The 17,032-nt window shown below is 32.3% G+C and overlaps 1 protein-coding gene across 2 annotated transcripts in view; it reads right to left on the reverse strand.

The window, feature by feature from the left end:
• Positions 1–17,032, reverse strand: part of LOC121121402 (uncharacterized) — a 56,411-nt gene that overhangs the window by 28,167 nt on the left and 11,212 nt on the right. The window contains exon 1 of one of the 2 annotated variants that reach the window (XM_040716313.2): positions 2,075–2,351. The exons of the other annotated variant lie outside the window; for it this stretch is intronic. The gene's annotated coding sequence lies outside the window, so the exon portion shown is untranslated. Of the gene's footprint in view, positions 1–2,074; positions 2,352–17,032 lie in introns of those variants that run through there. 2 annotated transcript variants of the gene reach the window in all.

A 17,032-nucleotide genomic window follows, 5' to 3' on the forward strand; every position in this document is an offset into this window, starting at 1 on the left:
TTTTTTTACTCACGGAGAGATACTACCATCAAAAAGAACATAAAGATACAACCAAGTTAAAGTTGTAGAGCTTCCTCAGGTAGGAATCCCCAAAAGAAAATTCCTAAGCAGGTTCAAGGTTAATAGAAATACAAGGTTATACCATGACGCATGTACGACTGATGTTTGACTTCCACCACGCCTTTTAATATTGACGTCATAGTGTATGCGTGGTTGTGTGTTTTGTCAAAATCGATCTTTCTTCCCTTGCAGTCGGCACGATACATCAAATTGAAAATTCTAGCAAGCCAGATTACATGATGTTTTAACCTTGTATTTCTATTAACCTTGAGTAGGTTGAAGGCAATCTCAAAACTATCTACCGCATCAAGAAGCGTGTAGAAGCTGAGGAATCCCTTATAAAAAGACCTGGATGAGGTCTAGTTGGATGAGTCTCGAGTTCATTGCCTCCAATAGACTTAAAATGCCGTTAATATTTTTTAAACAGTGCTATTGGATAACTTCAAAATTATATCCATCGGTCAATATTAACTTCCTGGTTAAGGAATTGATGATATCGACTTTATCTTTGAGATGCACCATTGTTTTATGTAATGTAGCAAGTCGATATTATGTGTATGTCGATGAAACTTCAGTCACTAATAGTTTTCAACTAATAAAACTTCCAAAAAGTTGTAACCTTTAGTTTTTTCCATGGTGAATGCACAAATCTGAGCCAACTTAAATACCTGGAATGTACTTGTGGTTACAAGTTGAAATATTTTATTATTATTTTTGCAATCATATCAAAAAATTGTGGTTAAAGGGAAGTCAAGTGTATTTTACATGATAGCTTCATATTAATTGGAATTTTTACGCAAATATTTAATTAGAATATTCAACAGCACCTCACAAAGTATAATGACCAAAAATCAATGAACAATAAGTGTTCTTGATCAGTTAGTTTATTGAATAAGCACTCAGTGGTATCGAAAAATACTTTTAACCTAAACTCCTCTGATCAAATTATTTTCTAATTTTGAATTCATTTCTTATTCGATTCTCCAACTTTTTTATTTATTCTATTGGTACACATGCCCATAATATATCGTGAGAATATCAGCTATTTTACATTGTTAGTTTGTTTTTGATAGATAAAACGGTTAGACGTCTTTTGGTGTGCTCCGCAATTTCCTACTATTGGGAAAAAATGGAAAGACAAAGTCAATAAAGAGGAAAATTCTTGTCAAACTTTTGAAAGATTGTTTATTCTAGTAAAATAGTTATTGTTAACAAATGATAAATTTGGTAGACTTAACAATCTTTCAAAAGTGCTTTAAAGAATGTTCCCTATAATTGATATTTTCTTGCGAGTCAGACCAAAAATAAATATGAAAATTGATTTAGGAATGAGAAAAAACGGTTTCTTTTTTTGTAGACTTCCTGTAGTAGCAAAAGTTACCCAAAATAATTAAGGATAGGAAACTTGCAATTATTGTGATAGATATTGAACGGAAATCTTCTTGAAATTTCTATATATATACCTTTATTAAGGAAGTCATACATAGAACATAATTCCGATTATGAGATACTGGGATAATACTAACGTAACATATTAATAGAAACTATGGAGAAGATTAATCAAAAAAGCAACTCTTTAAAAGTCATGGATGGACCCACCCATTGATTATTACTATCAAAATGTAGTAAAATTATAGAATAGAAACTAAAGAAAAATAATCCCCTCTGCTCTTCATATTTGATTGACATTTCGTATTATATGTATATAAACAACCCATCACGATTAATCGGGGATTCCTTTACGAAATGATATTCTGAAAGATTGCCAATACTCGAGCATACTCCTAATACACATTTACTTAATAAAATCCATTGCTAAGGTTCTTTAACAATGATGGAATATCATAAATTACGCAAAATATCTCAATGAAAGACTTGTATCATGTATTGTATATTAAAAAAATCAAATTTCATGAGAAGTCCTCTATTATTAAGGGAAACATCATATTTGAAAAAGATAATTAATGAGTAATAAGATAAAAATATATTCATCAATAGTATTGAATCCTCTTACCTTAATTAATAATACTTATTATCAGCTATTACATATACGGTATATTGTATTCTCCAATTGATAAAATAAGTGAAAAGCCCTTAGATAGGATCAAAATAATATGATGTAATCGAGACTTGACATAATATTTTTTCTATATATTAGAGGGGATCTTAGAACAGAAATCTCTTTATGACACTTAAACAAACAATCCACAAAATAAATCAGCTGCACGTCGCTCCACAAATATAACTTTTGTCGACTGACTCAATGATGAAATAAGAAGTACTATTTCTACAATAATACACGCGCAAGGATTAATAGCATGATTGAATTACCCGGCGAGGAGGAGGAAGGCACAGGTAGCAGAGCTTGCTGCTATGCAAGGCATGCGCATCCAGGCTGTTTTCTTTGGAGAATACAATATACACGTACCGTATATATTTATACCATCGACATCATGGCATATCTTGCCATTACTTGAATCTTTATTATTACATGCAAGAATTTTTCTAAGTCAAAAGAATATTTGTTCAAAAATGAAAGAACTTTCATCCACCAGACAGTATCACCTATACATACTCTATACATGATTATGCGTTCGAGTAGCATTTTATACAGCTACAGATGAAAGAGAAGGAAGGAATAGAAACCCAGGAAAATGGTTTGCAAAAGTAATAAGTAAAGCAGAAGGTAAAAACAACTTGAAACAAAGGAGAATCAAGTGTGTCTCTGTGACCTTCTATAATAATATGCAATATACCATGTTTGATTGTTTGTTTCTAACCTGTTCTTATGTGTATGTACAAATTATACATAAGTGGTCCGTCAACACAAAAGGCTTCTCAAAATTGAGTATGGATAACATTTGCGTTCTATATGAATATTTGTCAATTTCTATACACAAATTATTCTTATTAAAACTTTGAAGGTGCCGTCAAGTGCACTTTTGATTGCCACAATAAAAGAATGAGAAAGTGAAGGATTTTATGGTTGAAAAGGGCCATATTGGGCCCAATATAAGTCACAAAAATAGTTAAAATCCTTGTATATCTTATCTTGTCCCACAAATTTGACTAATATGCTTATAATCAAATCAGAGGCATCCGCAATTGGGATTTGGTTTCATAAATTTATTACGTCCAGTTGATGGGGGCGGAGGAAGTGGCTTACCGATTTAAAGATTTTAAGGATGAGAGGTATGGGATATTTTGGAGTAAACTACATTGAGAACTGATCACCATTACACTGGTAAACCCAAACTTTTTAATGAAAAGTATTTTAGTAGGGTCGTTCGCTGGGATGAATTTTTGCTTTATACTAGAAAAAAAAATTGGTTGATAATTAGTATAAGGTCATTCGACCAAATAATGCAGCGGAGAAAAGCAAGGGCCTCAGTGTTTGGATAGTCGAGGGGATTGACATAATGTCTGTAGGGGGGGGGGCCAAGAGTTTCAAAAAAGAGTTCAAAAGACTCATTAAAAAGAGTCTTGCATCGGAAGAGAAGGGTTTCTTTCATTATTGGTGTCATAAGTGGTCTCTCCACCCACACAAGGCTCTTTCTATCCACTTTTTTAATACCTCTCTAGAGAATCTGGTGTGAAACTCCGAGATCTCTTGCATGGGACCTCAAGTGTCATTTTTTCAACTATTACGTAAGCTAGAGAGCTCAACTTTGTTTTGTTTTTAATAGTTTAAGCTTTAATATATAGAAATATGAATTAATTTCAATCACGCAACCTTCATGGATTAGTTAGTATTCATATTTCAATGGAACACCCGGCAAATGCATAAAGCCTAAATAATTCATAGACATATTTGAGTAAATTCTAAGCTTATTATTCAATGTTTTGGGAAGAGTTAAGATACACAATAACTTTAGCTTTATTTTTAGTATTATTTGCTTTATTTACTTATGTTGGCTCCTACATGGGGCCCTTTTTAAATAAAATGGTTCAATTAATCATTCCTTTTATTGCCACGGTTAATTTTGGCTACTTTCAGTTCAATTTACAACAAAGCCTAAAGGTTAATAAGAGTAATTCCTTGATAGAAATGAATGTCGAAAAATACAAATGTAATCCATTCTCAATTTAGTAGCAACAACAAAAAAAACAGGATACTCTTCTATTTTAATATTATTTACATCTATGGTTACCTTTTATATTAATAGAGCAAAGTCTATCCGTATGAATATCTGAATCCAGGAACCATAAAGCTTTCTTGGGTTGAAATCGAATGAGCTCTTGTTAAACTTTGACTAAGTAATTCTCTTATATAAAATAAGGTATTATCCGTTGCGAAGAATATCCGAAATTACAGCTCATGGGTACTATAGCAGAACTACTGCAAATATTATCAGTTGATTTGATAATCTATGCGCTATTGTCTTAATTTTGGGTTATAAAAATTGGTTATAGGTGGAGATGGTTCGAAGAATGACGTTAAACATGAATATATATAACAGATTGGGTTTTAGAGCCCAGTGGCTCACCTAGACAACCTGTAGTTTGGAGGGGAGAGGTTTTTTAGGATATTACAAAGGGATATTGATGTTCAAGGAAGCGGCGGAGGAGGAATTTAACCTCCCTTGGAGCCCAGCAGTTCACCTGTACAATGCGTGGGCCGTTGTGTATTATATCCAGGTAGATATTGAATTTTTAAGAGCGAGAGGAGACGGCAGGAGTGACACTTATCGTATTATTGAATTAAGACCAATATCCGCTGTCTGTTACATGATTTATGAGTGAGGAAATGAATTACTGCTATAATGAAGAGAATCATCTACATTTCCAATAATATTAGTGCATGAAAAATATTATAATAATACCCAAATTAATGTATATCTATTTTATGATTTCTTTTCAAAACAATTTATACCAAAATATGTGAGAACGCTTACTCCAGAGGGAGAAGTTAACAACACGACGACCTATTAAATAATGAACACAAGAGAAGAAAGAGCACACTCAACAACCGTTTTTCCTATTCTAATCGCAATAATGAGTTTTTCCTTTACACACATCCCATCTTTAGTTATAGGATATTACAGGGGGTCCTTCATGATTAGAGAAGCCATGACGGTGGAATTTTACTGCACAACCATTTTGCCAGAGTGTATTATGGGCTATAAAAGGGGTTCTTTCATGCTATGTTTCTACATCATCCAATGGTTTTATCGTCCGAATTTAATTGCAACGAAACAATAATATTTTCTTGCCTTGCAATAAAATTACTCACATTCATATTATTTAGAAAGATGTTGTTTCACGATGATATTACCCACAACAATTTTTGTCACACAATCATAATGTACACCACGATTTTACTACGCAGGAATATTATCCCAACAATTTTGTCTGCAGCCTTTTTACCACACTCATTTTAGAGTGAACCATTAAATTCATTTTCCTATTAGGGGGTCATATCGGAAATCAGGACTTCACAATACATATATGGATAAAAATAAATTGGAATTCCTATCTCTATCCATAAGAATACAATTAATTAGCAAACCAACTAAATTTCTTTTTTCTTTCTTTTAAAAAAATAGTGTATATTATCTACATATTAAGTACAGGGTTAAAATTAAATATTAATTCTAAAAGAAAGTATAGTTTGGAGCAATGGAAAGTTTGTAATGAACCAAATATGCGTAGAACGCCGTAATGTGTCGTTCAATCCTCTGTAACTCAACATAAGGTGCAAATTTTATAATGTACATAATTATAAATACATTAACAAGCAAATCAAGTCGAAACATACCCATGTTTCAATGCATAAAATATACATATTCAATATTCTAAAGGATATGAACCAGATGATGGACAGTTTAATAGCACTAAAAAAATGTTATATATATTTCACAATGATATGCCGAAAACCACGGCATATTTTTTTGTCAGTTGCTCATTTGCCTATTCTTGCCCTTCATAAGCATAATTGAAAATAATATGATTTGAAAGTATTTTTTTAGCTGGCCCATTTTTTTATAATTGGTAATCTGAAGAATGAATTTTCTTTTCCTCAGTAGTTTTCATTATTACTTAATTACTGAGTAATGTACATCCTCTCATAAATAGATTAAATTATATGCTGAACTTGATTAAAACTTCTTGTGTACTCGTAAAAGACGGAGCATGACACTGAGGATTTGTTGCAAAGTTATAATTGTTAGTCTTTGTTGAACTCAGAGTAGAATTGGGGATTAATATCGGAGTAATTCTTGCCTAAGTCCTTATTTATTTCCTTCTCTCCCTCCTCCCTTCTCACAGCTAATTGTAGCTGATCTCCACCAAAACATTCTTCAGAATGTAAGGGTTTCCATGTTGATTTTCGTTTTTTTAATCCATAGGATTTTCATCACTGCTCATAATCATGCAAAGGTGAAGTTTGAAATTTCACTCCTATTAATATAGGCATTTCCTATTTATCTAATAGGTATATGAATTTTAAATTTACTACGCTACCCCCCCGCAAATTCTACCTATACTTAAATAATTTTTCATTTGTTTCTTCCATTTTTTATGTATATTCTCGACCTTGTACAGGCAAATCAGAAAGGTTTCCTTCATGATTAACAGCATTTGACCTTAGAAGCTACTAGCGGGAGTATCTAGAATTTCTTGGCGTTATTATTCGTCAACAAACATAGAGAAAAAAAAAAGTTTTAATGCTAATATAGAGAGTTGCACATATTTATTGTTGCTTTTTAAAGTTTTAATCAAACGCTAAGTTATGAAAATTCCTATCACTGATTGATACCACTGAGTTTCTTAGCCTCTCACTTTTCAAACGATATATCCCATGCTCTAATTGGAGTAAAGATGACAATGCAAACACAACAAAGGCAACAGATAGTTAATTTTCTATATTAATAGGAAGTTTAAGTGATTATTTTTTGACATTCTGGTTCATTCATTCTTTGTGCATAAACAAACTATAATCAACATTTTATGAACTCGTCATCATGAGTGAGCAAAAAGCCAAAAGGCAGTGCATCTCAGATCACTTAGATGCTGAAGTTGAGATGGCCATGATTATGAACATTGGGAAGAGATAAAGGTGTTTGGTTTTCAAAGGTAGACAAAATGAGTAATGATGAAGAAGACCTCCCCAGGAAAGCAAAAAGGGGAAGGCACAGTCTAAAGAGGATAGAAGACTACATCCGTAGCTTGTGGCATGCTTTCCATTGCCGTCTGGAAGCCATCATATCCACTAGGGGCGGCTTTTTTTAATGATTAAGAGAGTTCATTTTTAAGCGTAAACAATGTGTTCGTAGAAATTGGTAAATATACTAAATTGCGCCATCCTGTCCATTAATAAAAAAAATGAGGAGGTATTATAAGCAATCATTGAAAGAGTTGTAAATTTGCTTTTTTGGGTATGATCTTTCTATGTACTCCCCGCCCCCCTCCCTTTTTCTTTTCTTTTTTTGAATTTATCTGCGCGGCGTTCTATAGTCTAGCTATTTTATTAATTTTTAATTGTAATTTTTTGGCCAACAATGAACTCAAATAAGTAATACCTGAATATATGTTTTGGTTTTCCAATGCTGCTCTAACTATTCTAACATCTAAGCTGCTCCCCTCTCAAATATTCTTCAAATTGTCATAGTTAGCATGTTAATGTTTTTTAACATACTCCAAGTGCTTACAATTAACGCCTATAACTATTGACATTCCGAAGAGATAATCTTAGAGAAGGTTTTTTGTATAGCTATTCATAAAAATCTGATGTAATTTTTAGCTCACCAGTTGTTGTTTTTTTGAAACTGTAATCTAGAGAATGAATTTTCTTTTCCTCAGCTGTTGTCATTATTATTTAACTTCAGAGTGTTGAACCTTCTTTACTATTAAATTAAATTATAAGCAAAATCTGATGGAACACATAAAAATTTGTCATAGACCTTGAAGATTTGTTGTGGAGTTATAATTGGACGATCGACATCAGAGTAATTCTTACCAATGTCGTTACTTATTTCCTTCTCCCCCTCCTCCCTCGTAACAGCTAATCGTAGCTGGTTTACTGAAATTGAGAGGTACTTTTTGGATCTACAAAAAAAGAAGGTTGGGCCCATTGACACTTTTTCTGTTCATTTTTGTAGAAATTCCGTTCAAATATTCACTTCTTTTCGTTCATCTGTTTAATTTTTTAAAAAGAGACACCATTTTTTGTATCAATTTAGTCTGAAATTTTTTTTTCCTTGCGATTCATTCATTTTGAGGTACCACTGATGGAGTCACTTAATCATTTAATCTCGCTACGTATGTTACCTTAGCGAAAAAGAGAGAAGAATATGATCTATTTTTTTGTTATTCGTTGAAATGTACTCATTTTTCACTCAATATCAAAGTCATATATTTTAAACAGATATCCAATTAAGAGATTGAGAGGTATATTTTGCATCTACAAATAAACAGGTTGGACCTCTCCACACTTTGTCCGATCAGTCGTTCACTTTTGAAAAAAAATCTGTTCAAACATTCATTCGTTCATTTCTGTCCGTCATCCGTTATTCTATTTAAGCAAAAAACTACTATGTGGTAAATTTTTTCACAAATTTAGTTGAGCAAAAAAAACTTTTTTTCCTCAAGAGACATCCATTTTGAGGTACCACAGATTACATCGTTACAGAGTAATTCTGTAACTTTGGAATATTTGTCCTAGAGGAAAGAATGAAGTGATCTGGAGCGATTCGCGGAATCAGTTTCATAGCACTCACCCTCATTAAGGACTGTATTTTTTTTTCTTTTTTCCAGAAAAGAAGTCTTCTGTTTTCCATTCACTTAGAATTCCATGGTATTTAACAATATAATTTAAATATTCGGCCATAAAAATAGTATATTTCTGTTTATATACGTACGGGTGTAATTTAAATATTTGAGCAATTAGTTTTCTACGTCATCAATAAACAAATTTACTTAAGACGTAATGTATGCGTAGGGAAATGTTGGGATTTTTAGTGAAATCCCTGTTAATTTATGATTAAGACAGCGCTCCTTAGCAGACAAACCATATTATTGCAGCCATTTATGTTTGGTGAAAAATTGATCGTATGGTCGTCGTTTCACGACTTGGTTTTAACTTTCGTCTTTTGGAAAAGGATGTCTTTGGAGAACAAAAAATAAATAGCTAGTTAATAATTGAAAACCGTTGAATGATTTACATCCTTAATAGTTTAATTTTTCCCAGTCAATATCCAAGCTGCAAATAAAGGCCAAATGAAGAAAAAAAATGCATTACATTTCTTGGGAATATTCATGATTACAAAATGTTTAAAAAAAAGTTATTATTTCTTATGAAATATTGTAAGAAAACACCTCACAAAACGTAGACATTTGGTGCATTATTCCGTTTGTACAAATATGTAAACAACCTTATTCTGCACTCAAATTGTTTAAAACAATATGTTTATTTTTTAAAAATATCAATTAGTTTTGTGACTTGGTCCAAGACCAAATTTTACCCCAGATCGCTCTAATGTGATTTTTTTCTAGCCCGATATTTCGATCCAGACTGAGGACCGAAGTTTAATGTTTATCACATCATGAACCGATTTTGTTGGTTTCTATATATATACAGCAATTTTTGCGTTCTCAATCTTTGAACTGATTTAGTCTCCTACTCATTGTTTATGAGTTGTACAAATATAATTCATGCAACACATTTAACATCACATGACGTAATCAACAATTTATTTATAGAATGAATTTGAAATGAGACCGATACAGAAGAATTTTTTTGTAATACCGATACAGAATTCATTTATCTTTCGGACCGATCTTGACCGGTTTTAGTTTGGTTTTCTCAAAATCATAAAATTCTTAGACAATTCCAGGATTTTCATATTTAAACCAGTAACTAATATTTATCTATATATTTGGGATTATGTCCCGTTTTCTAGAGATTTCCCGGGGTTTTGCACTTGCAAATTCCTGGGAATTTTTCATAATATAAACAAAAAGATTTAAAAAAAAATGTTTCAAAAGTAGCAATGAATATTTATTCATAATTGATTTATGAGTAATGTATGTAATCATATGTTGAGAGTCACCTGTGAACTCTCCATAAATTGTTGTAAAAGTTGAAATATTATAATAAAATGAAATCTTGAGATAATACATAATTAAGGATCAATTATTCAACTTTTAGGCTTATAATTGTCTGAACTATGTATATTAAACATCTGTTGTATGTAGTGTTGGGCCTCTCCTTATATATTTGGTCCAATTCAGTCTTACTGCAGGTAATTTCGGTCGTGAATTTTTCCCTACAAATCTCGATGATATATTGAGGCAAATAAGATGAATGATATATTTATTAATAACATTACAAATACATGTCTAGCAAAAATAATCTTGTTTTGATCTTAACTCAATAAAAAATGAACGGTTTTTACTTCGATAAAGAATTCTATTATATAACACAACTAACAAAGTGTTATCCGGCGTTGCTTGGGCCAAGGAGGGAGCGGGAAATCACATTGACAATGGTCAAAATAATTGAAAAGAATTAATTTTTTTTTCCAAAAAATACTTCTACCTATATACTACTCAACTGATAATTCTAAAATGAATGCTTCGTTGTTGTCGAGAGAGATCCAGATAATTCTAATTCTTATTTTCCTACTATGATAATAAGAATTGAGAAATTATGGACTGTAATGAGTCAATAAAGAAAAGGTTATCTATATGTATGTTGGAATGAAAAACAGTCATTTTTAATAACAACATAGTCATATTAATTACATCTCGCAGAAATGTTTGCATGTGGTAATTAGCATGTATACAGGGGGCACTATATATAGTGCTTCCTGATGTATATCATATTTTTGATGACAACGTAGTCATTTTAATGAAATATCGCAGGCGTTTTCCGTATGGCTTTGAGTGTGTATATTGGGTGCGCTGTATATATTGCTCCATCTTGTATAACATGTATATTTTTTAGATCTAAGAAATAACAATGTAATCATCATCAAATATTAAATGCGAATGTTTTTGTGTGTCTGGGAATCACGACCAAACCAATGAATGGATTTTGCTGAAATTTTCATTTATGTTTTTCAGGCTCAAGAGATGGTTGTGGTAGCAATTTTTTTTCTCATGGTGGTCTTAAAATAGCATTTTTCTAAAAACGATTTTTTTACTTATAACCGACTACTTCATATAGAACAAAAAATAAAGACCGTTAAATTCTATGAATTATTCTCGTTGTATGTTGATACGTATCTTTGCACACTTTTTTAAAGGAGGTTATAAGTTTTAGAGAAAAAAGAAGTAGAGAGAATAAGACAAAGGATTTTTGACACTAATATGAAACGACAGTTCTACTTGAATATTTTTTTTGTCACTAAACCTTATTTTGACCTGTAAAAAAAGTGTGCAAAGATATCTAACAACATGCAGCGAGAATAATTACTTACTTTTTCTTTTATATAAAGCAGAAGACATCAGAATTAATCTGAATTTCTTAATTTTCGGGCAACGCGGCGCAAACCTATTCTAGTATTAAAGAAATATCGCAGACATTTTGCATGTAACATTGAGTGTGTATGCATGGTGCACTATATGTAGTAGTCCCTGATGTATATCATATTCCTATTTAGATCTAAGAAATAACAATGTAATCGTATTAATGAAATATCGCAGGCACTGTCTATAATGCTGCCTGATGTATATAATATATATTTGTCTAAGAAATGACTATGTAGTCGTATTAATGAAATAATATAGTGTTCCCTGTTGTATATCATATACATATTTTTTATCTAATAAACAACAATGTCATCGTATTAATAAAATATCGCAGGCGTTTTGCATGTAGGATTGAGCGTGTATAGCTAAGGCTCAGCCAGGTAACGCTCTAGAGCCTCCGTGGCTCATCAGTCATAATGTCATGTTTGCTTTTTTTTCTTCTCAAGCTTTTATTATTACTGTTTTATTCTTGAGAAAAGAACATCTACGTAGTATTAATTAACTGTGTGAGTGGACTCTAAGTAACACTGAGGATTTGTTGAGTCTTGTATATTTTTTTGGCAAAGTTTGTCTGTTCGACGACGTCTAATAACTCCAGGTAATCCCAGATACTACTGTTAGTAATTAAATAAATATTTCCAAACTTAATGTTGTACAAATATATGTTTGACTTACGAGAATTTGGCAATAATCCCACGTACAAAGAAAGTAGTTTTTACCTTCTTGTTGAGGTATTGGTTGGTATCTAATAAAGTTTTGTATGGCTCTCAGGTCTAAATCCTCCTTCTACAAAAGTACATACATGCTCGGTATTATGTTAGTGCTATATGTACAAACTTAGAATGTAGGTATATTAAATATGCATTGCTTAATTGTTAATTTTTTTAATATTTATTACGTTAAAGAAAACTTTCTCCATTCATCTTCTGAATGTGTAACTAGTAACAAGTACATGTTTATTTCCATCTCTTTTTTCGTCTACTTTTTCTTTCCCCTATTTACATTTTACTTTTCTCCATTTTGAATTTGCAATAGATATTAATCAATATCACACAGCGATCTTATTTGTATCTTACAATCTTTTCTCCTAAAAAACAAATAAAAAGGAGACAAATGATTCATAATTAAATTATTGTTAGTTTACATCTACTAACAATGATGGAGATCGGTAGAATTTTGGGCATGTTAAAAAAAAATATAAATAAATCGCCTTGTCGAACGAAATCAATTTTTACAAAACATATTTTTTAACCAGATGAGTCGTTTGCACACAATATTAAAAAAAAACTGGCTGATTTTTGACTCCCCACTCTGTACTTAAGGCTACAAGGCAGATTTAAAAACCTTTAAAGGACCCCTCCCAATTTTCCAATACTTTTTACAATGATAGTTTTGACGGCCACTCTCTATTTTGACGGTTTTTCTGCAGATGGGTAAAGTTTGTACAGATCCCTAGATGGGGGAAGATTGGTAGATAAATCACTACGTATAATGGGGGGGGCAGTTTCTTGCAGATGGTGATTTTCCAATGACAATATTACGGTGGGCAATTTTACAACGGCCTATTTTCCCAGAACTGTATTAGTGTTTTGATTAAACCCATTTCACTGAAGACACAAGACTACCCTAAGACTTTATGCGATCGATATCTTGACAAGATTAAAACCGATCCGGACAAACCTATCATTAGCTAAGAATACGCTACATAATCTATTCTTTATTTGTAGTAGGGATATTTTCGACGTGTAAACGAGAAAATTTTCAAGTTAGAGAAATCAACGTTCAACTATCCATTACTCAAAACACATGTTTGAGCCTTTTTGGTATATATGTTATTTGAAAGATAATTTAATTTTCTAATATAATAACAATAACCTTACAGTGCCCAATGTATATGTTTAGGATTATAATTAAAAGTACTCAAAACAGTAAGTTTGAAAATCATGAATTTTTTAAAGAAATGCTGTTTAAAATAATTTTTTAATTACGTTAAAGAATACGAAGAAATTTATCATTGTTTTGTATGTATTTTTTTGAAAACTTCTCAAAAGAAACACATAAAAGAAAACCATTAATTTTTAAGAAAATTATGACGTACATTGAAAATATATATTTTAAAGAAAATGAGTAAGTGAAACGCCACAACTTTCAAGTAGCATAAGTGGATGGTCAACACAAAAGCAAGCAAAATATTTTGTTTTTCAAAACTGAGTATTTGTGTTCTTAAACGAATATTCATCCAACTCTATTAAACAATTATTCTTATGAACCCTTTCGGTGTGCCGCCAATTGCACTAAACGTAATCAAAATTAATCATGACAATTGCAGAATGAGCTAATTTGAAAAACTAATATCGGAGTTAATATCAAATAATGGTTCAAAGCTATAATTCAAATTCTTGGGTATCTTAACTCATTCGATATATTTGAATACAAAGCCTATAAAGGAGTCAAATATGTACGTGATATATTGGGCTGTACAAGATGGGGATTTTATAGCCGGAAAATTTGGGAGTAATCTATATTATAATTTTTTTTTTCCAAAATTAATTTAGCAATTCACCAATCTTTTACATTACCATGCCAGGGTCCATAGTGAGGTCAATCACTCAAACCAACCACTTCCAGATTCAAACACATCCTTTAACGTGGACCGGAACGTAGCATAGACTTGATTCCTTGTCCAAGTAGCCACTTCCTCGAGAATGGAAGTCACCTAGGAGTCAATAGTGTTTTGTGTGTAAGTTTATTGGACTCTCTCTCCAATACATCCCACATGTAGTAGTCCAAAAGGTTCAAATCCGGTTAGCTAGGAGGCCACATGTCCATTCGTATGAATTGTGTATTACATTAATCTACTATTAGTTATTAGCCCAAAACAATTATGAGTCTTCCTTACAGGTCTTCCCGATCCGTCAAACTCCTTGATATTATTTTTGTATTATTTATTATATTTTTGGTAGATTCTTCGATGTTTTATGAGTTAGACTCAGATGCAAGATTTTTTATCTCCTTATTAAAATTAATAGGGAGTTTTATACACTCCTCGTTTATATTCGGGAACTCTAACGGAAAATGTATTAATTCTTCATCTTCTTCGGTACTTACGAGAAGGACTTGCTAATCAGCCGCTTTATACTTTGATAAGTTTGATTTCAACGATCCAACAGGATCTTCAGACGGGAAGGTTCAGATCCTGGTTTTGTGTCGGTCAAAGACTGAGAGCACATCTTCAAGCCTCGAAGAACATGTACATTGTATGCCTACCTTGATTTCCATAAATAGTCCACATAATTTTCATGTATACTAGAATCAGCACCTGTAGTAGTCTTAGGTGGGTTAGGATACATATTTTTTTAGTTAAAATAACTATATGAATATAAATCCAGATTATAGCCACAAACTAATGCGATACAGCTTTAATTGCAATCGAGAATGTAGATCGCCTACTTTTTAACTACGCCATGGAACGTTCGAAGATTTTAAATAAATAAATAGTGTGTTGCATCGGCACGTCTAACTTCTAATATATCAATGTATTCCATAAATAAAATATCTTATAATATTTACAAATAACAGATTATATATCAGGTTAAAACTATTTGTGTGTACAATGTATATCTCTCTTGATGTTTATCACTTTTAACCATTTTGCTAAGGTCGATCTTGCCATCAAAACCAATGCATTTGATTTTCATTGATTCTTCTTTTGAAGATTTTGCAAGAATTTTCCTGTACTTTTCTCTTTTTTGGTGTCCATCTTTGACGCGAGCTCAAACATACCTTAGTCAAACAATCACAAAACTGAATAATAAGTTTTTTTTGTAAGAAAGCTTATTTTTTTAATACTATCGAGCGTAAACCGATCACATTTATAAAACACGAGATACACACAACTAAAGCCATCTATAGGAAATATAAGGAACTTCTGTGTATTATAACTATTATGATTCAGGGATCATCCAACGTGGGATCTCAAATTTGCCAGGGGTGTCCGTAGGATTATATATATATAACACATCGGTCAATAAGTCCCGGGCCTAGATAGGAAAACAACATTTATTTGCCAAAATTTATCTTTATTAATCAATATAATATCACATCGATACAATCATTTCAACGCATCTCTAGCTTTTCGATACCACGGGTGTAGAACAATTTATCGATACCTTCAAAATATGCTTCAGTTTAGACAATTACTTCCTCATCTGAGCCAAATCTCTTTCCACAAAGGATCTTTTTAAGTTCTGCGAAGAACCAATAGTCGCTGGTCGCCAGATCTGGAGAATGCGGTGGGCGCGGTAGTAATTTGAAACCCAATTCGACCAATTTTTCGGCTGTTTTTATTGTGACACGTGCATTTTCTTGGTGAACGAACACCTTTTTTTTCTTCAAATGAGGTATTTTCTAGGTAGTTTTGGCCTTTAAACGATCCAACAAACTGATATAATAGTCGCTGTTGATTTTTTTTTTGCATGTTCCAAGTAGTCAATGAATAAAATTTCATCCGAATCCCGAAATACAGAGGCCATGACCTTCCCAGCCGATGTTTGAGTCTTTCAACGCTTTGGACGACTTGCTCCGTCTGCACACCACACAGCAGACTGCCGTTTTGATTCTGGAGTGAAGTGATGAATCCATACTTCATCCATTGTGATGTACTGACGCAAAAACTCCTTCTTATTTGGTGTGAGCATCTCCAAACAGCTCTTTGAATCTGCTCGTTATTGCTTTTGCTCTGGTGTGAGCAAAAGAAGCACCCATTTGGGAAACAAAAATTTCCGTGTATGATGGTGTAAACACTACATTTTGATAACTTCAGAGTGTCAGCTATCTCTTGCAACTTCCCTTTGCGATTCTCATTGATGATTTTCAGGGTTTTCTCTTTGTTTTCCGGAATAACCGCCTCATTTGGCGGACCATGGCGTTTAGCACCATCGATATACATACGACCACGTTTGAAATCGGTAAACCATCGTTTCATGGTTGTCTTCGATGGGGCAAAATCCGGATAGCATTTTTCAAGTCAAGCTTGATCTTGAATGGTGTTTTTTTCCCATAAAAAAGTAATGATAAATCAAAACACGAAATTGCTTTAAATCCATCGTTTTTAAGAATCAGAAAAGAAGCGTCACTTAAATCACTGTAACTCGATAAGTAACTCATTAAACGTCATGAAATTTTAACAGTAACCTATTGAATGTTTGCACTTTCAAAAATATTTTATTACTTTGTTAGTGGCGCCATCTGGTAGTTAGGACCGGGAATTATTGACTTATGTATTATATATATATTTTTTTTTTTTTTTTGGGGGGTGTTTTCGGAATTTACAAATATTGTATTTCAGAAATCAACAGCCATTCACATCAAAAATTAAATTTTCCTAAAAAAAATTTAAAAAATCCATAGCTATTCTGAATAATTAATTTTTTTGGATTTTTTAAAGACAAAATTCTTTGATTCCGGGGGAGGGAGGCTACAACCACTCCAGCCCAACCTC

Source organism: Lepeophtheirus salmonis, chromosome 7, assembly GCF_016086655.4.
Source record: "Lepeophtheirus salmonis chromosome 7, UVic_Lsal_1.4, whole genome shotgun sequence".
Taxonomy (NCBI): domain Eukaryota; kingdom Metazoa; phylum Arthropoda; class Copepoda; order Siphonostomatoida; family Caligidae; genus Lepeophtheirus; species Lepeophtheirus salmonis.